This window comes from Rhopilema esculentum, chromosome 13, assembly GCF_057945365.1.
Source record: "Rhopilema esculentum isolate cy_ngs chromosome 13, ASM5794536v1, whole genome shotgun sequence".
Lineage (NCBI taxonomy): Eukaryota > Metazoa > Cnidaria > Scyphozoa > Rhizostomeae > Rhizostomatidae > Rhopilema > Rhopilema esculentum.
The window spans coordinates 3,354,446-3,377,450 of NC_142827.1; the positions used below are offsets into that span (position 1 = coordinate 3,354,446).

At 36.0% G+C, this 23,005-nt stretch overlaps 1 long non-coding RNA gene across 1 annotated transcript in view; it reads left to right on the forward strand.

The window, feature by feature from the left end:
• Window positions 1–3,084: 3,084 nt before the first annotated feature.
• LOC148958601 (uncharacterized) overlaps window positions 3,085–23,005 on the forward strand; it is a 42,097-nt gene continuing 22,176 nt past the window's right edge. Inside the window, exons 1-2 of the long non-coding RNA XR_016144534.1 lie at window positions 3,085–3,154; window positions 4,288–4,377. This is a non-coding gene — a long non-coding RNA (uncharacterized LOC148958601). The remainder of the gene's footprint in view (window positions 3,155–4,287; window positions 4,378–23,005) is intronic.

Consider the following 23,005-nt stretch of genomic DNA (forward strand, 5'->3'; position numbering starts at 1 on the left):
GCAATTGACGATAAAAAATATCGATCAATCTGCTTCTAGTTTCTTCAATTCTTTTGGTCACTGCTCGTAGTCACTTGCTCTGGTTAAAGCCAATGTTATCAACACTTAGAAACACTCCTAAATGGTTAATGCCTGGAGAAGAATTGAACGTCCACTCTTTGTGATTATCACCCGGATAAAACTGTCGCTCGAGAGCATTTAAAAGAAATTACCTTGATGTTTGTTTTTCGTTCCTGTTTTTTTGTAAAATCAAAGCTTCTATTTACACCGAATATTGCCAGGCTCTTTCGATAATTAATCAAAGGATCTTTTCAGCATATTTACTGGCTATTCCAATTTCAATTAAGTCTTCTCTAATTTTCTGGATAAATAAACTGACAATCACTTTCTTCGTTTATGCCAATTGCTCTATAATGATCAGAAATTGAAGGTTTTTTATTTGAATGCAGCAACAGGAAAGTTCATTAGTTGGTTTGTTTACTTAAAAAAATTTTTTGTTTTTTTGTTTTTTGAATATATTGTCAAATTCCTTTTTTTTCAAACAGTGACAGCAAAATCGCTATCGACAGCAAAATGTTAACCTTTTTGCTTAATCTAGAGAAAAAGTAAAAACCAGTAACATGAAGAGATTAAAACACTAAATCACTAAATTATAACAAGTAACATAACTCATGGCCTTGTGATTATCTTTGCGAGCTTTAGAGCAGATGCTTGAAGGATCTTGGACGTAAGTCTAAATCTTGTGCACGGCAAGTGTTTCTGGACTTCTACTTCGACGAAAACGTCAAATCTCTTTCACCATCAAAGTTGCTCTCGTAGCGGCTGGCCCCTCAAGACTGACACCACCCTAAAGCTGACACGCTAGATGCAGGACAGTAAAATCGCATTAAGCTAATGTCCAACTAGTGTCCTAAAATGATGATACACTTAAAATTAACCAATGAACAGCAAGACAAGGATCAAAGATCAACAGAACTGTTAAAAATTACCAAACAAGCAGCAAAGCAAGCATCAAGCGAATACATGAAAATGAAATGATTAAATCGTGATCGAGTCTAAGGTGACTTCCAACGTAACACGTTACGGAACAATGACGTAATTGCTCGCCGACATCTTAAATTGCCGAATATTATAATCACAGAATTTATGGAACTTGCAGTGAATGCCAGGAAAGAACTTAAAGTTATCAGCACTTGTAAATTTATCCTGGTTTGTATTTTAACTGGAGCTAGTAAAATGACCAATCAGTTAAAATACTATTGGAGGAACATAGCACAAGAAAATTGCCACAAATACCAAACGAATTTTCCTTACAGCAGAAAGCTGCCCAGCAGGGGAATCACCATGACACACTCCACTGTTGTTGCTGTTGTTATTGTTGTTGAGTTGCTGCTGTCGCATACCTACGTTTTGTTGGTGCTTTTTTAAACTTCTTTATATAAACAAAGTATACTATTGTAGACTCGCTAATAGCGATTGCATTGCAAATGGCAACAGCTAGATGCTGCCAAAAGGATGCTAGAAGCATGTACGATGCTGCTATAGCTGCGGCAAATAAAACACAGCACACGAACAATAAAGCCAAACGAGATCCGCTTACATCCGATCGGTATAGCCTTGGTTTAGTGATATGCATATAACGATCTGCTGCTATACAAATCAGTAACGCACCTGATGTGCAGGTGAAGACATTGGCCATGAATTGTGCTGCTTTCAAGGCTTGAGATTCTATTCTTTGTACTGAGTCCACAGCAAAGACTGGAAACACAATAACTCCCAAGCATAAATCAGAGCCACTCATTGCCAGTATCAGCCGGTTTGAAAATTGTTGAGCTGCTTTGATCGATGAAACCGTATATTAACAGTGAATTTGATATGACATTCAGAATGGAAATCAGAAAATAAGCAGCGGATAAAGATATAGCTTCGTAAGAGTTTTGCATTTTGTTACCAATTAAAGCATTTGACTCCATTTGACACTGCTTTTGGAGCCTCTTCCAGTTTCGTCTCTTCTTTAGATACGTAAGATATGAAATTGATAATAACTACGTAAAACTGTCACTTGATAGCATTCAATAGAAAGCACTTTGATGTTTTGCTTTCTTCCACATAACTTGTTTACTTGTTGCGTCACAACTCAATTATTATTTCTAGAATGGATTGGAAGTCGTCAAACATTGCATTAAGAGTTTCTTGAACTTATTGACTTGTAACTAATAAACATAATTACTTTTTCCTCATTGCACAGAGCAATAATCTGAATATGGCCTTCTCTTTTTCTTTGTTTGCACCAGAATCAGTGGAAGTGAGAATTTTATAATTGAATGCAAAAACAAGATAAATTATTAGACTGTATTTTTCTTTCAATGAATCAAGAGCTACCTCTATTACATAAAGATGTCAAGATTCTCTGTTTTAAAAATCAATTGGAGGAAGTTCTGTTGCTCAATGCTTCTGCATTCCTACCCGGAACATGCCTTTTGAGATCTGCATCTTTCTCTTTCATTTGAAATGCCTACGATTAGCTTCCAAAGTTTTTGAACCATGACTGCATTCTGTTGATGTCTTTGGCTAGCAATGTTCATTTATTTCAATTCTTTCCATTGTTTGAAAACTTGAGGCATTATACTATGCTATTGTTTGGTGATAAAAATTCTTTTTCAATCACGGGGCACCACTGTACTACGAAACAGCGACAAAATGGCTTGCTTGCATCTTGTATTCCCGTAAATTATTATAACAGAATTGGCAACAGTTGATCCTTCTATTAAAAAAGTACATGTAGCATAGAGAATTCGAAAAGTTTCCCCTGATTGTGATTTTAATTCGAACGTATAGAATTTGCCAAAAGTTGCAATTATATTATAGGGCAAATAACAAATAAAAATTGCCACCAACACTAAACGGATTGTTCTCACGGCATTAAGTTGTCCTGTCTGAGAATTATCATTAACCACTCTTCTGTTGTTGTTGTTGTTGTTGTTGTTGTTGTTGTTGTTAAGGCCGTTGTGGTTAATTTGTTGCAATCGCGTCCGGGCGTTGATTTGGTGCTGTTGGAGATTTCTATACATTTTTGTGTATAGAATGGTCAGCCCGAGCATCAGGGAAATGTTCAAACTAGCAATTGCTACATACTGCCAGAAGTATTCTAGAAGTATATGCGTTATTGTCAATCCATAGGAAATCACGAAGCAGCCAATAACCAGGACAACGAGTCGACGTCCGTTTAAATCTGATTGGTATAGCCTTGGTTTAGTGATATGAATATAACGATCGACAGCTATACACATCAGTAACAGACCTGAATTTACGGTCAACAAATGTGTGAGTAAGTAAATTGTTCTCATAATCCATGCATCCAGTGTAATTTCTGGCAGCGAATGTAAAGCCTGGACAGGTAGAACAAGAACTCCAATGCATAAATCAGAGATGCTCATTGACATTATAAGCTTGTTAGAAACATTTTTGAGCTGGTTGGATTTATGTAGTCCATAGATCAGCAAAGAGTTTGATGTCATGTTTAGAAGAGAGAGGATTATAAAAGCAGCGGAGATAAATATAGCTACGTACCAATTTTGCATTTTTGTACCAGTGCTGAGTTGATGCTGCAATTCTCTTTGATCAAGCTCTTTCGAGTTTCTTTAATCGAATGAAATTGTCTTGCTGGATATGTCTATAAGTTCACAATTTCAAAATTATTAAGAACAATAATTCTCTTTTTGACAGTCGGAAATGACAAAACTTCCCTTCCCTGCTACGCTTTGAGTGAAAATAACGTTCTTGTCGAGGTAAACTTATTTTAAATTTTATATTAAACTTCTAGTTTGTTTGTCACCAACAATTTGTAATTTGTTTAAAATCAGCATTTATTGTTTACCCTGCTACCGCTGTTTTAGAAAGATTTAAAAATCTCAGTTTGGTCAATTCATTTTGAAGCGCCCCTGAAACCTTTTAATTAGCTCAGCTTTACTTCTTTTTCAAAACAAGTTAATTAGGTTTTACATAGTGCATAGATAGGAAAGAGCTTATATTTATCGAGCGTTGCATAAGTTCAATGCGGCCTGTTTATTCTCTGGTATGATTATAATAAAAGAAATTTCCTCGTACAGGAAAACTTCTAAATGAGGCAATGCAGGATCCCCATGAGGGTTATAAGCATTGATTGCATGGACTTGAGCTGCCACCCAAAAGGAACAAACATTAGAATGCTACGCTGGCCTGATAATAGCACTGCCTAGCTGCAAGAAAGATATGCTTGCACTTGTGCTTTGTTTTTGCATATTGAAGAAGGTTCATATTTCTGTTCGTTTAATGGAAAAATAACAGAAAAAGATGAAGAACCACGGAATAAACTGGATTCACTTTTTTCACCTGGTGGTGAGTGATTTCATTTGATATTTTCCAAATTTTTATTTTAATTGCAAGTTTTAATTATACAGAAAATAAAAATTAAAAATTTCCACCAAAACCAAGCGAATTCATCGCAAGTAGGAAAATTGCACGGTTCGGGAATCACCATTTTGCATTTTCCGTTGTTGTTGCTGTTATTGTTGCTGTTATTTTTGTTGTTGTTGTTGTAGCTGTTAATGTTGTTGTGAGTGTTGTTTTTGCTTTTGGTACGGGTATTGGTGATTGGATGCAATCGAAATTGTGCATTAAGACGGTGCTTTTGCGGATCTCGATACATAATCGCCTATACCAATGCTAATCCAGAAATATTCCAAATAGCAATTTCAAATTGCTGCCGAAAGGATTTGTTGATAAGAATGTACGCTGTTGTCAACCTGGAGGAAATTACAATGCATGCCGTGAGCAGGATAACCAAACGACGCCCGTTTACATCGGGTTGATATAGTCTTTGTTTAGAGGTGTGATTATAACAATCGACAGTAATACAGATCAGTAATAGACCTGAAATAAAACTTGCAAAGTGGGTCAACAAAAATGCTGTTCCCTTGACCCAAACACTAAATGTAATTTCTTGTAGCGTATCTAAAGCTTTGGCGGGCAGAGCAAGAGTCTCAAAGCATAAATCAGAAATGCTTATTGACAGTATCAGTTTGTTAGTAACATTTTTAAACTGTTTTGATTTATGTAAGCCGTAAATCAGCAGTGAGTTTTATATAATGCTCAAAACAGAAAGTAAAAAGAAACAATGAGATGAAAATACAGCTACGTATCAATTTTGCGTTTTTGTAACACAACCGAGTTTTTGCTGCAATTTTCGTTGGACAAGCTGTTTTAATCAAGCCTAGTGTCTTTAGAATAGTTGATTTGTGTAAATAAAGTAAGTGTTTCCTTGACAGTCCGAAGCGAAATGTTTGACATTCAATAGAAATCAACTTTTATTTTTTATTTTTCTTCCAACATTTTCCTTCTTCTTTCAAATGCTTCTTTAACTACTTTGAAGAGATCACAACGTTTTTAAGCACAGCAACTTAATCTTTTTTACACACTTTTTTACTTAATCTCGAATTCATTTTTTACAATCGATAGGTTTTCTACCTGCAGTGAAATACAATTACCCTTCTTGATTACAAAAAGAATAATTTAGAAAATTTGCTTGTGATCAGGAAAATTGGAAATCAGCGTTTATGTCTGATCTGCTACATCTCTTTCAGCAAAATTTTGTTTAACTAATTCATTTCAAAGGTCACTTAAAACTTCTTTTTGTCAATTCAATACAACATTATGAAATTTCTACATAATCTCACCTCTAGCAAACACTTTTCTTTGTTCAGAACGGACTTCAGCATTAGGGATAGCACTCTGATATAAATCCGGGTAAAATATACTGTGTCAATCTTCGTTGATCTAAAGAAAGTGTTTGACGAAATAGAGCACAAACTTCTTCTTGATAAAGTTCAATATTACGAAATTTCAAAAATTTTACGAAATGAAACCGACCAACGCACCTACAATGTCATGTCTGATGTTAGAGTGAATAAAATAATCATGTCAAAGGCACTTTAAGAAACATGTAATTCAATGACAACAAGCAGCAAATGTGTCCGAAGAGTTGCTAAAGTGTCTTTACTTGGTACTAGAATTAAAAAATATCTTGGAACATACGTCTAGAACTCTATACTCGAAAACAACTATATATAATCATAAAGCAAAGGCTGACAGGGCAAAAATTCTTTCCACAAAGGTGCTGCCCAATTGTATCGAACCACTCTTGGTTGGAATCAAACTTCAGTTTGCTGCTTCAAAAACCCACGCTCATTCCACTGAGCCCAACGGCCCAATGAAATGAGCGAGGAATCTCCGAAGCCAGCACTGGAGATTTCACCGTAAACAAGGTAGTTTTCGTATATTCTGTTTCTTCTTTAAGCTTTCGTCAGAACCATTTCAACCATTCGAATGTATTCATAGGCAAAGGCTGAAAGGAGGATTCAAGCTTATGTCAAACTAAAAGTCAAGAATTTATAATATTAAAGAAATGTTGATACAAAATGTTGCTAATTCCTGTTTTATTTCGCAGAAAAAAAGTATAAAACAGATGTTAAAAGCGTTTTAATCTTAGGTAAAAAGATTTAAGTGCGAAAATGATTTCGATTCTTCTATCTCCATCGTGCTCTCTATTTCTCGATCGGTTTCTTCTTCTCAGCAACTCTTTCACTCAGTCCCACTGTTGCTTCCACCATTTTTAGCAAACCTCCAAAGTCTTTAGTTAGGTGCACAGAAAACTGCAGTAACTCGGTCCCCTAAAAATGTCTCTGTGTCTTATAATGTCGCCCTCTTGCATAGAATATCGTGAATTCAACAAAGTTACCATCCATTTCGGGAAACAGAAGTAACACTAACAAGGAAAACAGCCAGGCAAGTCACCAGTCATAGACATTGTGAAAGCGTCTCTTCTGTGACGAATATCACTTTGTTTGTTTAAGAAATTTCTGCCTGAAATCTTTTTCAATTCTTGTCTTTCTGAAAATCACACTAATCGAAAAAAGTTGAATACTGAACAAACATAGATATTAATTCTTTAAGTCTGAAAATTAACTAAGTCTTTTAAAAACTCTAAGGCCTATCTATCAATCTGACAGTGGAAGCACTTCAGCAAAAACTTGATGTTAATAGTATTCTTTTTTTCTTATCTGGAGAAAACTTTCTTTTAATGCCATCAATTTTAACGAAGTAAAATTAATGGACCAGCCCAAAAGTAAGCAAATTTGTATTTTTTTCTAACTTTAACTTAGCGAAGAAAACTCGCTAAAATAAAGTGACGCAAAACACTCGGCCTCTAGTGCAATTCTTTCGGGTTCTCAACAAAATTCTCAACAATATTTCGCGCAGTGTTGCGGCGAATGGATAAAACAAATCTCATACTGATCTAGAATGTTTAAGATTATTTTAGCTTGATCAAAAATGTGAATCGACTTTTCAACATAAAGCTGTTTGGCATCTTCCTTTATGCAGCTGCCACCACCATTTTACGAACCATTGACGTAATTGCTAGTCGGCATCTTGAATTGCCTAATATTATTATAACGGAATTTATTCCGCTTGCAGAGAATGCCAGCAAAGTACTTGATGTAAACAGCATTTGCAAAATTTCTCTTTGTTGAAGTTTTAATTGGAACTTATCAAATGACCAAACGGTTGAAATGATGTTGTGGGGCCCGTAACACAAGAAAAACGCCACCAATACCCAACGAATTGTTCTTACAGCAGAAAGCTGTCCTGTGGTGGAATCACCATTAAGCACTCCTCCGTTGTTGCTGTTGTTATTGTGATTATTATTGGTTTGCTGTAGTCGCATGGTTGTGTTGATTTGGTGTTTTCTCAACTTTTTATAAATTATCGTGTATAGAACAATTGACCCAGATACAGCAAAAGTGTTGCAAATAGCAATAGCTAGAAACAGCCAGAAGGATGCTATCAGCATATACGCTGTTGCTAGTCCAGAGGCAAATGCAACACAGGACATGATCAGGACAACTAAACGAGATCCATTCATGCAAGATTGGTATAGACTTGGCTTAGTGATATGAACATATCGATCAATTGCTATGCAAATCATTATTTGAAACGAAGTATAGACAAAAACGTTGCTCATGAAAATTGCTGCTGTTAACATCCAAGCTTGAGATTCTATTTTTTGTACCATATTAAAAGCAAAGACAGGCAGTACAAATACTCCAAGGCATAAATCAGAGACGCTCATCGCCAGTATCAATCTATTAGAGACATTGTTAAGCTGTTTTGACTTGTGTAAACCATAGATTAACAGAGAGTTTGATGTGATAATAAAGAGAGAAATTAGAGCAAAAGCAACGGAGAAAATTGTTTTGCTGTACATTTCATCCATTTTCTTACCAGTGTGAGCATTTGACGGTAAAAAATATCGATCAATCTGCTTCTAGTTTCTTCAATTCTTTTGGTCACTGCTAGTTGTCACTTGCTCTGGTTAAAGCCAATGTTATCAACACTTAGAAACACTCCTCAATGGTTAATGCCTGGAGAAGAATTGAACGTCCACTCTATGTGATTATCACCCGGATAAAACTGTTGCTCGAGAGCATTTAAAAGAAATTACCTTGATGTTTGTTTTTCGTTCCTGTTTTTTTGTAAAATCAAAGCTTCTATTTACACCGAATATTGCCCGGCTCTTTCGATAATTAATCAAAGGATCTTTTCAGCATATTTACTGGCTATTCCAATTTCAATTAAGTCTTCTCTAATTTTCTGGATAAATAAACTGACAATCATTTTATTCGTTTTTCCAATTACTCTATAATGATCAGAAATTAAAGGTTTTTTATTTGAATGCAGCAACAGGAAAGTTCATTAGTTGGTATGTTTACTTAAAAAATTTTTTGTTTTTTTGTTTTTTGAATATATTGTCAAATTCCTTTTTTTTCAAACAGTGACAGCAAAATCACTATCGACAGCAAAATGTTAACCTTTTTGCTTAATCTAGAGAAAAAGTAAAAACCAGTAACATGAAGAGATTAAAACACTAAATCACTAAATTATAACAAGTAACATAACTCATAGCCTTGTGATTATCTTTGCGAACTTTAGAGCAGATGCTTGAAGGATCTTGGACGTAAGTCTAAATCTTGTGCACGGCAAGTGTTTCTGGACGTCTACTTCGACGAAAACGTCAAATCTCTTTCACCATCAAAGTTGCTCTCGTAGCGGCTGGCCCCTCAAGACTGACACCACCCTAAAGCTGACACGCTAGATGCAGGACAGTAAAATCGGATTAAGCTAATGTGCAACTAGTGTCCTAAAATGATGATACACTTAAAATTAACCAATGAACATTTAGACAAGGATCAAAGATCAACAGAACTGTTAAAAATTACCAAACAAGCAGCAAAGCAAGCATCAAGCGAATACATGAAAATGAAATGATTAAATCGTGATCGAGTCTAAGGTCACTTCCGACGTAACACGTTACGGAACAATGACGTAATTGCTCGCCGACATCTTAAATTGCCGAATATTATAATCACAGAATTTATGGAACTTGCAGTGAATGCCAGGAAAGAACTTAAAGTTATCAGCACTTGTAAATTTATCCTGGTTTGTATTTTAACTGGAGCTAGTAAAATGACCAATCAATTAAAATAATATTGGAGGAACATAGCACAAGAAAATTGCCACAAATACCAAACGAATTGTCCTTACAGCAGAAAGCTGCCCAGCAGGGGAATCACCATGACACTCTCCACTGTTGTTGCTGTTGTTATTGTTGTTGAGTTGCTGCTGTCGCATACCTACGTTTTGTTAGTGCTTTTTTAGACTTCTTTATATAAACAAAGTATACTATTGTAGACTCGCTAATAGCGATTGTATTGCAAATGGCAACAGCTAGATGCTGCCAAAAGGATGCTAGAAGCATGTACGATGCTGCTATAGCTGCGGCAAATAAAACACAGCACACGACCAATAAAGCCAAACGAGATCCGCTTACATCCGATCGGTATAGCCTTGGTTTAGTGATATGCATATAACGATCTGCTGCTATACAAATCACTAACGCACCTGATGTGTAGGTGAAGACATTGGCCATGAATTGTGCTGCTTTCAAGGCTTGATATTCTATTCTTTGTATCGAGTCCACAGCAAAGACTGGAAACACAACAACTCCCAAGCATAAATCAGAGCCACTCATTGCCAGTATCAGCTTGTTTGAAAAATTGTTTAGCTGCTTTGATCGATGTAAACCATATATTAATAGTGAATTTGATATGATGTTCAGAAGGGAAATCAGAACATATCCAGCAGTTTTTAAGATTATTACGTACATGTTTTCAATTTCGCTACCAGTGTGAGCAATTGACGGTTGTCTATAAATCAGCTATCGATCGATTCGTTGCTTTCAGTTTCTTAAGTTAATGAATTTAAATAGGAGAAAATAGAGGTTATGGTCTTGTGAGAGATTTAACGTCCTACCTCAATCATTGTCAACAGCGAAAACTGTCGCTTGAAAACATTAAGTAGAAAGCACCTTGATTTTCGGGTTTCTTTCATATAACTTGTTTACTTGTTATTTTGTAAATGGATTGGAACTTCTCAAACATTGCTTTAAGAGTTTTTTGAGCTCATTTACTCATAGTTAACAATCAGAATTACTTTTCCCTCATTGCACAGCGTAATATTCTAAAATGGCCTTCTTTTTTTCTTTGTTTGCATTTGAGTCGTTGATGGTGAGCAAATCATAATTGAATGCATCAACAGGATAATTTATTAGACCGTATTCTTGTTTTAAGGAAGCAAGAGCTACCTCTATTACATGAAGATGCAATAATTCGTTGTCTGAGAAATCAATTGGAGGAATTTCTGAGCCCTCTTGCTCAACAACTCTAAATTTCTACCCAGAATGTGCCTTTTTAGATCTGCGTCCTTCTCTTTCATTTGAAATGCCTACGATTAGCTTCCAGAGTTTTTGAGTCATGACTGCATTATGTTGATGTCTTTGGCTACCAAATTTCATTTATTTCAAGACTCTCGTAGTCCTTATGCTATGATATTGTGTGGTGATGTCACTGCTGTAACAAACTCCCAATATTCCACTGACCTCCAAATAACCATCAAATGGCTTTATCAAACGCATTCAGTTGATCATAGGTCCAATAGGAAGATTTTAAAACAACTGTCAGTCCAAAGATTTGCACTTTTCATTTCTTCCAGAGTAATAACAGCTTAATTTTATGATATTTTTGGCATGAAATGATCGATCGTGTTTATTTATGTTACATTTACACTGTATAATTACACTAAACTTGATTTTGCAACAATCAACTGAGATGCAAAGGATCATAAGAATTTTCCTTCTGACACTTTTCAGAGTATAGAACGTCAGAACATAGATCAAGAACTTTATGCTAGGAAAAATATCGACCCAGTTGTGGATCGAAATAGGCCAATCAGAAACGCGACCACATGACTGTTGAGGTTGCCCAATCAATGCAGCTTGACTATTGAAAATGTTACCAATGGAGTCCTAAGGGGAACACGGTCTCCTTCTGTTAACACAAGAGTGGATGTTTTATGTTTATGTAGAAATAGACTGTTTCTTATTCTGTTTCTGATACTTCCATCCGTCCAAAAGTGTTCCGCTATCCATGAGTTTACGTGCCAGCGTGATCTTGGCTACCTAGGACGGACCACCCAAAGATTGGGGGATAGAATAAAACAGCATGTCCCTTCCAGCATTAGTAACAAAGCTCTTCCCCAAATAGAGCAGCCTCCTCGGTCTTGCAGATAAAAAAAACTAGTAAAAAATGCGATTCCGCTATCGGGAAGCCAATTGGGCAACCTAAACAGTCATGGGCTCGTGTTTCTGACTGGCCTATTTCGATCCGCAACTAGATATATATATATTTCCTAGCGTTATGCTAGTAGCGTACAGTTATCAGTTTATGTTCGGATGTTTTATACTCTGAAGAGTGTCAGACGAAAAGCTTCAGTATCCTCAAATGTTTGCTTTTTCAAAGCTAATTTCAAAGTAATTGTTAGAAATAAAACTCAAAGATTATGCTTGATTTAAGATGTTCTAAAATAGATACGCTTACATCTCTCTCTGTCGTGATAAGAGTAAGTTTGCTCGAAAATTTTCGTAGTTTCTTTGATTTGTGCAGTGTGGAAATAAAGAATTAGCCATCTTGGTTCTGAAGAATATGAAACAGTTTTGATGAGAATTCAATTAAGTGATTGGTTAGGAATCTCTTCCATTGGCACTAATGCTGATAAAAATTCTTTTTCAATCACGGGGCACCACTGTGCTACGAAATAGCGACAAAATGGCTCGCTTGCATCTTGTGTTGCCGTAAATAATTATCACAGAATTGATGACAGTTGATCCTTCTACTAAAAAAGTACATATAGCAAAGAGAATTCGAAAAATTTCACCTGGTTGTGATTTTAATTCGAACGTATAGAATTTGCCAATAGTTGCAATGACAGTATAGGGTAAATAGTAAATGAAAATGGCCACCAACACTAAACGGATGGTTTTCACGGAAGAAAGTTGCCCTGTCTGGGAATCACCATTCACAACTCTTCTGTTGCTGTTGCTTAGGCTGTTGTTGTTAACTTGTTGCAGTCGCGTCTGGGCGTTGATTTGGTGCTGTTGGAGATTTCTATACATTATAGTGTATAGAATGGTAAGTCCGAGCATTAGGGAAATGCTCAAACTAGCAACTGCTACATACTGCCAGAAGGATTCTAGAAGTATTAGAGTTATTGTAAACACAGAGGAAGTCACAAAACAGCCCATGACCAGGACAACGAGTCGACGTCCGTTTAAATCTGATTGGTATAGCCTTGGTTTAGTGATGTGAACATAACGATCGACAGCTATACACATCAGTAACAGACCTGAATTTACGGTCAACAAATGTGTGAGTAAGTAAATTGTTCTTATAATCCATGCATCCAGTGTAATTTCTGGTAGCGAATGTAAAGCCTGGACAGGTAGAACAAGAACTCCAATGCATAAATCAGAGATGCTCATTGACATTATAAGCTTGTTGGAAACATTTTTGAGCTGGTTTGATTTATGTAGTCCATAGATCAGCAAAGAGTTTGATGTGATGTTTAGAAGAGAGAGGATTATAAAAGCAGCGGAGATAAATATAGCTACGTACCAATTTTGCATTTTTGTACCAGTGCTGAGTTGATGCTGCAATTCTCTTTGATCAAGCTCACAATTTTAAAAAATTAAGAACAATAGTTCTCTCTTCGATAGTCAGAAGCCAAGAAAATTTTACTTCACCGCAACACATTAAGTGAAAATATCGTAAAATTCCCGTGGACAAGTCGCATACGGTCAATATGAAGACGGGTTGGTTCGAGAATGTTGCACAGTGCGAATATCAAAAGACCGTTTGACATTATGTCGACAACTGCAAATAGAATCATAAAGCAACCAACTAGAGTTCTGCTAAGATCTCCACGACAGTACCATTTTCACCAACCATGTTTGTCAAAGCACTTTCCTTGTACGTATTGAACAAAGCAATTTTATATTTATTCATTTCTTTGGGCCAATCAGCCTCTTATACGTTTACCTATGCACAAGGTAAACACACTCTGTCCGATTTCAATTAAAATTGCCAGATTAATATTTTTCCATTTCCAGATGTCCTATATCAACACGTGAAATGTTGTGTATTTTGCTACCTTTCTAGAAGCCTTTGCAAACAGTGTCCTTTCTTAATACAAAGATATCATGTTGTTTAGACCAAAAGGCCAAATAAAATTCTCTTTGTTTACTCTCAACATGGAGCAATAAGAAGAATCTGTTTAGAAATCTTTGGAAATTGCAAGCCGTATTTTATCTTTTTTTTGAAAATTACCAAATATCCCCATTTGATTTAATAAAACCATTTTTCAGGATTTGGTAACACAACACTTGCCGTTTAAAAAGCAGACACCGCCAATTAATAGTTTGAACATACATCCACGCACTCCTTTTCAATTTATTTTTCTACTCAATTCAAGTCAGTGCAATTCTTCAGCTCCAGACTGTGATGTTAGAAATATCAAAAACTCTATCTTCACAAAACATAGGTTAAAGTCTCTGTTCCTGTTAAGAGACTTTACAGTTCCTGTTAAGAAACAAAGATCAACGTTGACTTTTCCAGATTATGAACGCTTTGGGAAGTTTCAATAAACAACGTTTTTTAAAAGTTTATTTATCACGACATAACTAACTTGCCGACCACTCCCTTTGTTTTGCCTACTTTCTGAGCGATGCCATTGTCCCACAAAGGTACTAGAAGAAAATTCATGTTTCTTGATATTGAAAATAATGTCTCAACTAGAGCAACTTGTCATACAAGAGGTCATTAAACTTTTGAAAGTTCATTCTAAATATCAACATATTCGAAACTTCGTTACTTCGTAACTAAATAGAAAAAACAATAAACTAAAAGTTTCCATGACTCTAAAGATTCATTAAAAAAAGCCTAAGTAATTAATCTTTGACCTATTAAATGAATTGTTATATAAGATAAAATTAAACAGTGAGATTCTGCAAGACAAGGCATTCTCGGCATAAGAGACGTTAGATCAAACGGTTGGAGAATTCCATATAAAAACTGACGAGAGAGATGCCCAGTGAAAAAAGTAAAGTTTCTTTGTGCCTGACAATAATCGCCAACAGTGATGGAAATCTGAGCACAACTAGCGTTGGTTCAATCACGGTTCTCTTTGCACTGATAAATATAGCATCAAATGCTCTGTTAATTTTCGCAATGTACAAATCAAAGCAGATCAGGACACATTCAAGCAAATTTCTTCTTATAATGACAGTATCCGATCTGTGCACCGGAATCTTTGTAATGCCAGGATTAGGAATATTTTGGATCGCTGGAAAGCAACGAAGTTGTCTTGAAGTCCAGATTATGGAATTTCTGATGATGTTTTTTGCATATATGTCGATTTTGATGATCGTTTGCATCTCGGTCGATGGATACTTCCACGTGACAAAGAAAGTCAGATACCAATCCGGGATGAACCGTTTCCGATTTTCCCTCATAGTAGCAGCATTTTTAGGAGTCGGATTTGTAATGGCGATGCTCTCCATAAGTTTAACTTCATTCTATCTAGTGGTTGCCATGGTTATTTTCAACTTACTTCAGGTTTTATGCCTTATCATTTTCAACACAAGAACTCTTAGGGTCCTAGAACGTCACCAAAGAACAACTGTATTACGACTGCAAAATGGGAACCAAATTGCTAATGGCATGCAAATTGTCCCAAATGAAAAACTCCGTGCTGTTAGAACGATTCGCTTGGTATTAGCAGCAGTTTTAGCCTGTTATCTTCCAGTCAACATCGCAACTATTGCTTGGACTTATTTTAAGTTCAACCTACATATCAAGCCAGGATTCACATTAACGGTGCTATATGAATGGACAAAGCCAATCATGTTGAGCGTGACATTTCTCAATTCTTTGATAATATTTCAAGGAAATAAGAAGATTCGTCGAACATTGTCGTCCATTTTCAGAAAGGACAGAGTTGATCATGAATGAAAAACTACATTATCTATTCTTTTTTAGGCTACACGTACTACTTTGAACGATCAGAACTAATCACAATGAAATAACAAGACTAGTTCTGAAGGCAAATATGATTCCTTTCATTTAAACATTTAAATATTTTCTCATGCACTTTATATTGCTTGTGCTCAAATTTTTGCTTCTTTGGATTTTGATTTTATGTCAGCAAAACCATCTTCATTAAAAGTGCCTTAGGTCTAACGACATCTACTATGAAAACATATGTTACGTACGTAGATTTTCTAATTTCACTACGATCTCTACTGGTTTTGGACTTCGTTCGGGCTTTAAAAGCTCAACTTCTTATCTTCATCTATGCGATGCGAATTGGATACAAATTTAGACTGGTCCTTCATCATAATCGTTAAGCCTTACTGCTCATGCATTGCAAAATTTATGTTAAAATTCTATATACAAATTAATTAAAATAATTTTTTTTCTTTCCGCAAAGATGGCGGGAAATAGCAGAAACATTGCATGCTAAAGCATTTCTTCTACAAAATTTCTCCATGTATAAAAGTCGGATAGTGCCTAAAAGAAAGCAGAATGCTTATAACCTCATGTGGATCGAAAGTAGCGTGAGAGGGAGACAGACATATTGGATTGGCCCCATGATTTTGACCTAGTACAGCCACTTTCCTATTTCTCTGCGTATAAGTCGATATGGCGTATAAGCTGACCGCAAAACTAGCCTTCAATAATTGCGCACTCTGAATATTTTACTGAGAAAATTTACGAATCAAAACAACTTTTGCTGCTTCAATTTAAAATTTTATTTTTGACCAAAAATTCACGACACCGGCGAGAGAAAAAAATTGATTCTAAAACCGCAGTTTACACTTTCCCATACGTCATTCGAACGGAAATCTTTTTGTTCAAATATAATTTTTTGCCTTGATTTCTTGTAACCTAAACTTAAGAATACAAAGCTAATTTTCTCAAGGAAAGTCTCTGGCGTAGAAGTGAAGGTCAACTTTTTACATCTAATTTACGAAAAAAACAGACTCAACTGGTACTTAAAAAAGTACGGCAATCTCTTACTTTGTCGAAGAGCCCAATAAAGGAAGCGATTTTTTTCTATCTACGCAAGTGGCATCCTTTGTTTCGGTGGAAACCGATTTCGAAACTCCTAAATGAAAAGAAAACTTTTCCAGCAAAATGATTTTGAAATTGTCGTCTGACCAAATTGACTCGCCAATGATTTAAAGAAAAAGTAACAATACCTAATAAATAGTTAAGTTTTTCAAAGAAGGGGTGGGGACCGCTAGACCTTACTGGGTAAGATTCGCGTAAACTCAGTTTTCTCTCTTGGACTCCAGTGGACCAAATTTTTTTAGGCACGCGGCACTGATTGTTTTCTTTGTTCTACCATCGAAACAATGTAATTAAAAGCACCTCTCACTGGGTGGGGGGTCTGTATCCAACTGGGTGGGGGGGCTGTACTTAAAACCATACAGAAAATCAACAGGTTCTTGTTTTTAAAATGTTTACCCTCTCAAAGAAAGCGTTTTAGCTCCCTCAATCTGAAATATGCTTCTCGTTCATTGAATATTTGGGCAACGCTAAATTCCCCCTAGATTATTGGGGCATGCTTAATTCTCACAAGGGAATATTGGAGCATGCTTAATTCCCAAAACTAAAGATGGAATGTACGGACGTGAAAAAGCACACACATGAAAATACGATGCTGGCATGATAGTGTCAGGGTCTAGTCGAAGGAAATATGTTCTAACACTGTTTTGTTTCGCATGTTGATAAAGATACATTTTTCTTCTTGCTTGGTCGACAAAATAACCAAAAAAAAATTAAAGAACACGGAGTGAAATGTAATCGATCTTTGCTTTACTTGATGGTGAGTGCATTCTTTTGATATTTTTATTCTTTAGTAAATTTGCGACTTTGGATTGTGTCTGTTGGCTACACACAAACATACGCCATAACAACAATTGGGAAATCGTGGAACTTTCTCGTATGTTTTGGTGATGCTTCAGGGATGACTCTCTAGGCTTTTCACTTGACGATAAGCTCCTGACAGATTTTATATAACTTGGTTATGTCCTGACAAGAAACAAGTGAGAATTAACTCATTGATTAGATAAACGTTTTCGGTCACTGGCTTTTTGGGTCAAGGATTTTATCTTTTGTTGCCGTAAATTGTTATAACAGAACTGATGACAGTTGATCCAATTATTAGAACTACATTAACCAGGAAAGCCGACAGGCAAGTTACCAACTTTAAGGCATATCCATCAATCTAAAAAATGGAAGCACTTCAGCAAAAATTCAATGTAAATAGTTTTTTTTTCTTATCGCGAGCCAACTTTCTCTTAATTTAAGTAATTCCATATACATTATTGAAGAAGAGCGAATTTGTGAGCAAAAGTAAGCAAATTTGAATTTGTCGTAACTTTAACTTAACGAAAAAAACTCACTAAAATGTAGTGACACAATACACTCAGGGCAATTCAGGGCTTTTCTTTCGTGTTCAAAACCACTGGTTCTTTATTAGAATCATACGAAGGACGTGTATCACAACAATATTTCACGCAGTGTTGCGGCTAATGGATGAAACAATCTAATACTGATCTAGAATGGTTTAGATTATTTAAGTTTGATTTAAAATGTGAATCGAATTTTTTAACAATAAGATAAAAAGCTGTTTGGCATCTTCCTTTATGCAGCTGCCACCACAATTTTACGGAACATTGATGTAATTGCTAGTCGGCATCTTAAATTGCCAAATATAATAATAACAGAATTTATTGCACCTGTAGAGAAGGCCAGCAAAGTAGTAGTTTTAAACAGCATTTGCAAAATTTCTCTTTGTTGAAGTTTTAATTGGAACTTATCAAATGACCAAACGGTTGAAATGATGTTGTGGGGCCCGTAACACAAGAAAAACGCCACCAATACCCAACGAATTGTTCACCATAACGCACTCCTCCGTTGTTGCTGTTGTTATTGTGATTGTTATTGGTTTGCTGTAGTCGCACGGTTGTGTTGATTTGGTGTGTTTTCAACTTTTTATAAATTATCGTGTATAGAACAATTGACCCAGATATAGCAAGAATATTGCAAATAGCAATAGCTAGAAACAGCCAAGAGGATGCTATGAGCATATACGCTGTCGCTAGTCCAGAGGCAATTGCAACACAGGACATGATCAGGACAACTAAACGAGATCCATTCATGCAAGATTGGTATAGACTTGGCTTAGTGATATGAACATAGCGATTAATTGCTATGCAAATCATTATTTGAAACGAAGAATAGACAAAAACGTTGCTCATGAAAATTGCTGCTGTTAACATCCAAGCTTGAGATTCCAATTTTTGAACCGAACTAAAAGCAAAGACAGGCAGTACAAATACTCCGAGGCATAAATCAGAGACGCTCATCGCCAGTATCAATCTATTAGAGACATTGTTAAGCTGTTTTGACTTGTGTAAACCATAGATTAACAGAGAGTTTGATGTGATAATAAAGAGAGAAATTAGAGCAAAAGCAACGGAGAAAATTGTTTTGCTGTACATTTCATCCATTTTCTTACCAGTGTGTGCATTTGACGGTAAAAAATATCGATCAAATTGCTTCTAGTTTCTTCAATTCTTTTGGTCACTGCTTGTGGTCACTTGCTCTGATAAAAGCCAAAGTTATCAAATCTTAGAAACACTCCTCAATGGTCAATGCCTCGAGAAGAATTGAGCGTCCACTCTCTGTGATTATCATCCGGATAAAACTGTCGCTCGAGAGCATTAAAAAGAAATTACCTTGATGTTTGTTTTTCGTTCCTGTTTTTTTTGTAAAATCATAGCTTCTATTTACACCAAACATTGCCGGGCTCTCTCGATAATTAATCAAAGGATCTTTTCAGCTTATTTGCTGACAATTCCAAATTCAATAAAGTCTTCTCTTATTTTCTGGATAAATAAACTGACAATCACTTTCTTCGTTTATGCCAATTGCTCTATAATGATCAGAAATTTAAGGTTTTTTATTTGAATGCAGCAACAGGAAAGTTTATTAGTTGGTTTGTTTACTTAAAAAAAATTGAGTCCGTTCTTTGTTTTTTGAATATATTGTCAAATCCCTTTTTTTCAAACAGTGACAGCAAAATCGCTATCGACAGCAAGATGTTAACCTTTTTGCTTAATCTAGTGAAGAAGATTAAAGAATTGCGAGTTTTTCGGTAAAAAACAGTAACATGAAGAGATTAAAACACTAAATCACTAAATTGTAACAAGTAACATAACTCATGGCCTTGTGATTATCTTTGCGAGCTTTAGAGCAGATGCTTGAAGGATCTTGGGCTTGAGTCTGAACCTTGTGCAAGACAAGTGTTTCTGGACTTCTACTTCGACAAAAACGTCAAATCTCTTTCACCAACAAAGTTGCTCTCGTAGCGGCTGGCCCCTCAAGACTGACACCACCTTGAAGCTGACACGCTAGATACAGGACGGATTAAGACCCCGTTCACACTGCTCCGTATTCATATGAAAACGGATAAAAAAGTATCCGTTTGTGCCTTGCATTCACAATGCTCCACCTTGAAAACGAAGACTTTTGAAAACGCACTTTGAAAATGGAGACTTTTGAAAACGGAGGCTTTTGAAAGCGCAAAAACACAGTGTGAACACCGAAAACGGATATATTTGAAAACGCTAACAACAGCAACAACACAGCAAGATACTTTGACCGCGCTAATTTGAACAACTTTTCTTAACATGGCTGATTCACTCGAAGTTAGCATACTACTCGGAGGAATATAAGTGGCAGTGAGCTGTTTGAAAAGTTTATTGGCAGTTCAAGTGCTGTAAACCAGCTCGTGGCGTTTTCCTTTTTATCCAGAGCGGATCAATGTGAACGCTTCATCGTTTTCATACCGTTTTCAAATGTATCCGGAGCAGTGTGAACAGTTAAAACGGATCGATACGAAAACGGATAAAAATGAATACGGAGCAATGTGAACATAGCCTAAGCTAATGTCCAATTAGTGTCCTAAAATTATGATACACATAAAATTAACCAATGAACATTAAGACAAGGATCAAAGATCAACAGAACTGTTTAAAATCATCAAATAAGCAGCAAAGCAAGCATCAAGCGAATACATAAAAATGAAATGATTAGAACGTGATCGAGTCAAAGGTCACTTCCAACCTAACGGCGCCTCCATTGCGTTACAAATAAAGATTTTTTGCAATGCTCCATGTACATTTTCATGCCAAGCCGCCAATAGAATTTAAACAAATCAGGGATCCGAATTCTAGCTTTTTCAAAAGTTAAGTGTTTGGAATTCTCGTTTCGAGTAATGAAGGTATTTAACTAAATCTCATATTTTTCCAATTTTGTTTCTTAAAACAATTTTCTCTAATTATAAGTGGGTATATTTGCAAAAACTGAAATTCGTATTTGTCGTGAACCAATGTAAAAAGGCGATCAACTATAGTCATTCTAAAACTGAACGTTGAAAATGCCGAAGGAATTTTCAGAAATAGATTATGGATCATTCAGAAGAATAAAAAACTAAAGAAGAAACAGCTGATTAGTGATTTTGATAATCAAAATATTATTACACGACTTTCGGTGCCCAAAATACCAAACTTGCATTCAGTGGCGAAGTCAGGTTTGGCTGGACGGTCAGGCCCTTTTTGCCTACGTCCAAACTTCTAATTTGTAAAAATTTATTCATGGTGGAACAATTTTCACGGATTATTCATGGTGGAACAAGGGCATTGGAACAATTTTCCAAAAAATTCAGTTCAATTTGTGAGCAACCAGCCGTTAGCGATGGTCAAAGAACTCTCCGGAAAAAAATTTCATTTTCATATGGTAATGTCAACCAAAAGTATGTAGAATCTACAAAATGACTGGCTTTTGATTTTTGGCTAGTACAGCAATTTCATCATTTAGCTTAGAAGGAATTTTGAATTTTTTTAGAAAAAAAGCAAGAAAATCACACAGAAATGCCCCCTCCAGCCCCCCCCCCCACCCCCGCCCGCTCTTTCCCCGCCGCTCATTACTCTTTCCATTACTGCTTCATCTAATGCCTTGAATCAGTCTAGCGGACGTTAAAAGCCAACGTTATGATCGCGTTCCTTATGTAATTGTTAATAACTACGTAAAACTGTCACTTGAAAGCATTCAATATAAAGCACTTTGATGTTTTGCTTTCTTTCACATAACTTGTTTACTTGTTCCGTCACAGCTCAATAATATTATTCTAGAATTGATTGCAAATTGAGAAACATTGCATTAAGAGTTTCTTGAATTTATTGACTTGTAATAAACATAATTACTTTTCTCTCATTGCACAGAGCAACATTCTGAAAATGGCCTTCTCTTTTTCTTGGTTTGCACCAGAATCAGTGGAAGTGAGAATTTTATAATTGAATGCAAAAACAAGATAAATTATTAGACTGTATTCTTCTTTCAATGAATCAAGAGCTACCTCTATTACATAAAGATGTCAAGATTCTCTGTTTGAAAAATCAATTGGAGGAAGTTCTCTTGCTCAATGCTTCTGCATTCCTACCCGGAACATGCCTTTTGAGATCTGCATCTTTCTCTTTCATCTGAAATGCCTACGATTAGCTTCCAAAGTTTTTGAACCATGACTGCATTCTGTTGATGTCTTTGGCTACCAATTTTCATTTATTTCAATACTTTCCATTGTTTGAAAACTTGAGGCATTATACGATGCTAATGTTTGGAGATACAAATTTTTTTTTAATCATGGGGCACCACTGTGCTCCGAAACAGTGACAAAATGGCTTGCTTGCATCTTGTGTTGCCGTAAATAATGATCACAGAATTGACAACAGTTGATCCTTCTATTAGAAAGGTACATGTAGCATAGAGAATTCGAAAAGTTTCACCAGGTTTAGCTCTTAATTCAAATTCATAAAGTTTGTCAACAAGTCCAATGGCAGTAAAGGGCAAATAGCAAATGAAAATGGCCACCAACACTAAACGGATGGTTCTCACAGCAGAAAGTTGCCCTGTCTGGGAATCACCATTCACCACTCTTCTGTTATTGTTGCTAAGACCGTTGTTGTTAATTTGTTGCAATCGTGTCTGTGCGTTGATTTGGTGCTGTTGGAGTTTTCTATACATTTTTGTGTACAGAATGGTCAGTCCGGACATTAGAGAAATGTTCAAAAAAGCAATTGCTAAATACTGCCAGAAGGAATCTAGAAGTATATGCGTTATTGTAAAAACAGAGGAAATCACGAAGCAGCCCATGACTAGAAAAACGAGTCGACGTCCGTTTAAATCCGATTGGTATAGCCTTGGTTTAGTGATGTGAATATAACGATCGACAGCTATACAGATCAATAACAGACCTGAATTTAAGGTCACAAAATGTGCCAGTATGTAGATTGCTTTCATAATCCATGCATCCAGTGTGATTTCTGCTGGCAGCGCATGTAAAGCCTGGACAGGTAGAACAAGAACTCCAATGCATAAATCAGAGATGC